Source organism: Sapajus apella, unplaced genomic scaffold, assembly GCF_009761245.1.
Source record: "Sapajus apella isolate SASKATOON/1434 unplaced genomic scaffold, GSC_monkey_1.0 scaffold6723, whole genome shotgun sequence".
Classification (NCBI taxonomy): Eukaryota; Metazoa; Chordata; class Mammalia; order Primates; family Cebidae; genus Sapajus; species Sapajus apella.
In genome coordinates this window covers 1-3,347 of record NW_022443647.1, presented here as the reverse complement: position 1 = coordinate 3,347, position 3,347 = coordinate 1, and the positions used below count along the sequence as shown (strand labels likewise).

The window sequence follows — 3,347 nt, the reverse complement described above, 5'->3', positions numbered from 1 at the left end:
TTCATTCATGAGGGCAGAGGCCTAATAGCCTAATCAGCTTTTAAAGACCCTAACTCTTCTTTTCTTTTCCTTTCAACAGAGTTTTACTCGTTGCCCAGGCTGGAGTGCAATGGAGCGATCTCGGCTAACAGCAAACTCCACCTCCAGGATTCAAGTGATTTTGCTGCCTCAGCCACCCAAGTAGCTGGGATTACAGGTGCCTGAGACCACGCCTGGCTATTTTTTGTGTTTTTAGCAGAGACAGGGTTTCACCATGTTGGCCAGCTGTTCTTGAATTCCTGACCTCAGGTGATCCACCCACCTCGACCTTCCAAAGTGCTGGAATTACAGACATGAGCCACTGTGTCTGGCCAGGTCTCACCTCTTAATGCCATCACAATGGCAAATTTCAACACGAATTTTGGAGGAGGCATTCAAACCACAGCACTTACCTTGGCTTCTCCTTCCTGAATCTCTTGGGATGTCTTCCCAAAGTGTTCCATTTCTTCATGGAAGAGGTAAAAGCAAATAGTTGTGCTTTATCATGAAACATCAGAATTCAGAATGATTGCTTTCCTTTGTCTTTTTTTGTTTTTTTCCAAGAGGGTTACTGCTTACTGAAACCTGAACTGATTTCAGAAAACTCAGACCAACTCTAAACTAACCTAGGATTTAATTGTTCAACTTTTCCTTTATCTTCCCTTCCCTTTCAGCAATGCTTGACACACCCACTCTTGAGACAGCCTTTCCTAACCCACTTGTGAGGCCCAACAGAGTGTAGGAGGAGCCAGAGAGTGTTTATATTTGACCCCAATACCTCTGAAGGTGCAATCTCGGCTCACTGCAACCTCCACCTCCCCAGTTGAAACAATTCTCCTGTCTCAGCCCCCTGAGTAGTTGGGATTACAGGTGTGTGCCACCACACCCAGCCAATTTTGTATTTTTGGTAGAGATGTGGTTTCACCATATTAGTCAGGTTGATCTCGAACTCCTGACCCCGTGATCAACCCGCCTTGGCCTCCCAAAGTGTTGGGATTACAGGCATGAGCCACCTCACCCAGCCCTCTATTAATCTAAACATTTTAAATAAATAAAAGGAAACATTTGTTAGGTATATAGTAGCTAACACAAAGGTATCTGAACATAAAACTAAGAAACAGCATATTGAACCCAGAAGTATATTTAAAAACACAAAATAAAGCAGCAAAGTGGCCAGGCCCCTCTGGGTGAGGGGACTGGGTCGGGGATGTGTACCCTCCTCATCAACAAGATCCGGGAAGAGTACCCAGACAGGATCACGAACACATTCACTGTGGTGCCCTCACCCAAGGTGTCAGACACAGTGGTGGAGCCCTGCAATACCACCCTCTCCATCTATCAGCTCACAGGAAACACAGATGAGACCTACTACATCGATAATGAAGCTCTCTATGACATCTGCTTCAGAACCCTAAAGCTGCTACACCCACCTGCGGTGACCTGAACCACCTGGTGTCCGCCACCATGAGTGGGGTCACTACCTGCCTGTGCTTCCCAGGCCAGCTCAATTCTGACCTGCAGAAGCTGGCCGTGAATATGGTCCCGTTCCCCCACCGGCACGTTTTCATGCCCAGCTTTGCCCTGCTGACCAGCCAGGTAAGCCAGCAGTCCTGGGTCCTGACAGTGTCCGAGCTCACCAAGCAGATGTTGGATGCCAAGAACATGATGAGAGCCTGCGACCCCCTCCATGGCCACTACCTGATGGTGGCCATCATGTTCAGGGGCCGCATGTCCATGAAGGAGGTGGACGCAAATGCTTAATGTCCAAAACAAGAGCAGCTACTTTGTAGAGTGGATCTTCAACAATGAGAAAACGCCTATAATCTCTTCATCTCGTAAGAATCTGAGGCTATCCCTTATCTTTTGAAACAGAGATTGGCAATCCCGGGTTCTGAGCTGTTACACCCTAAGCTTAGTAAACATCAGTGAACATGTTATACTGATCTTCTGAGTGTAAATTGTTTCATGTAACTGGCGGGAGGGATGAGATTCTCCCTTTTAGCAGCTATTTTACAAGATGCTTTCCTCATGGGCTTGGTCTCCTTGTCCTCACCATGACCTCATAACCACATCAGTCCCAGCTCATTTCTGAGAAAGCTGGGGCCCTGAGCCCCACTGAGAATTGGTGTCTGGGCTCAGGCAGCAGGGACACAGCAAAGGGGGAGGATTTTGCAGGCCAAGGTTGGGAGAGGCAAAGCTGGGAGTTGCAGGAAAGAGAGAGGTTGCTGGGGATAGGATGATGCCAGAGCAGCTCGGGATTGCCCTTGAGTTCCCACCAGAGTTGACCTGATTCTGAAGACCAAGGCCACAGCTCCAATGAACCAGATCCATCCTCATTGTTAGTCTCCTGGGGCCATAAAATCTACGGGAGACCACGTCCCCTGATAGCACACAGTTAAATTTCCCAGATCTCTAGGCATTCATTCACCCTGATCCAGAGCCTGCACACGTCCAGGGAAAGAATCATCATTCCTACAGATAATGGACTAAGGCCATAATTCCCTGTGCACACCCAGCCATCTGAGCCCTTCCACGGTGGCTCTGTGGGGCCCTCATGCAGCCTCCATGCTCTTGCTCACACTGCTTGCCCAGCCAGGAGCCTTGCCGCTCCATCTGAGTTACACAAACCCCCGAGTGACACCAACCCGCTCCAGCCTTCTCTTCCACAGCCTCCTGTCTATTCCCAGGAGATTCGGTCTCTTTCTTTTGCACCCTGAGTCCCTTCACTGGTGCTTCCACTGTGGGTGGTCACAACCTCTGTGCCCTTTGGTGTGGATCTATCTGCTGGAGGACACAGGACACCCTGCAAGTCAGGGATGGGTGTCATCCTTCACAGAGATGGCCAAACAGCCCAGGTTCCATACACACCTGCAAAACTGCTATTTCTGGCTTCTATACACAATCCCTCTCACATACATTCAATGTCTCTCCTTTCCTGATCACTGAATTAGAGCAAATGACTGTCCTGAAGAAGGTACCCTGGGGACAGTGGGTTGGCCTGTCTTTCCAGCCTTTCTTGGCTCTGCCCTCACCTTCAAATCTCTTCCTGGCCTGTGCTCAAGGTCCAGAGACACACTTAAGACCTCTCTGCATGGCTCCTCTTGAAGAGTCAGGAACCCCACACTTCCTGTTCAGCCTGCAGAGATGCTTCAAGCCGCACATTGCTGGGTATGCTAGGATCCCGCAAGCACCAATGTGCAGCAGCCCCTGAAGTGAGCTTGTGGCTCTCCAGACACCTGCAGCCCTTTCTGCTCCTGTAGGAAAAAGGGCACTTGCCTTTATTTTCTGTCAGGAAGGATCCCAAAATGTTCTGAGTCAGAGAGACAGGG

At 49.5% G+C, this 3,347-nt stretch overlaps 1 pseudogene; it reads left to right on the top strand.

The window, feature by feature from the left end:
- The first annotated feature begins 1,207 nt into the window (after positions 1-1,207).
- On the top strand, positions 1,208-2,174 carry LOC116548066 (annotated as a pseudogene).
- The last annotated feature ends 1,173 nt before the right edge of the window (positions 2,175-3,347 follow it).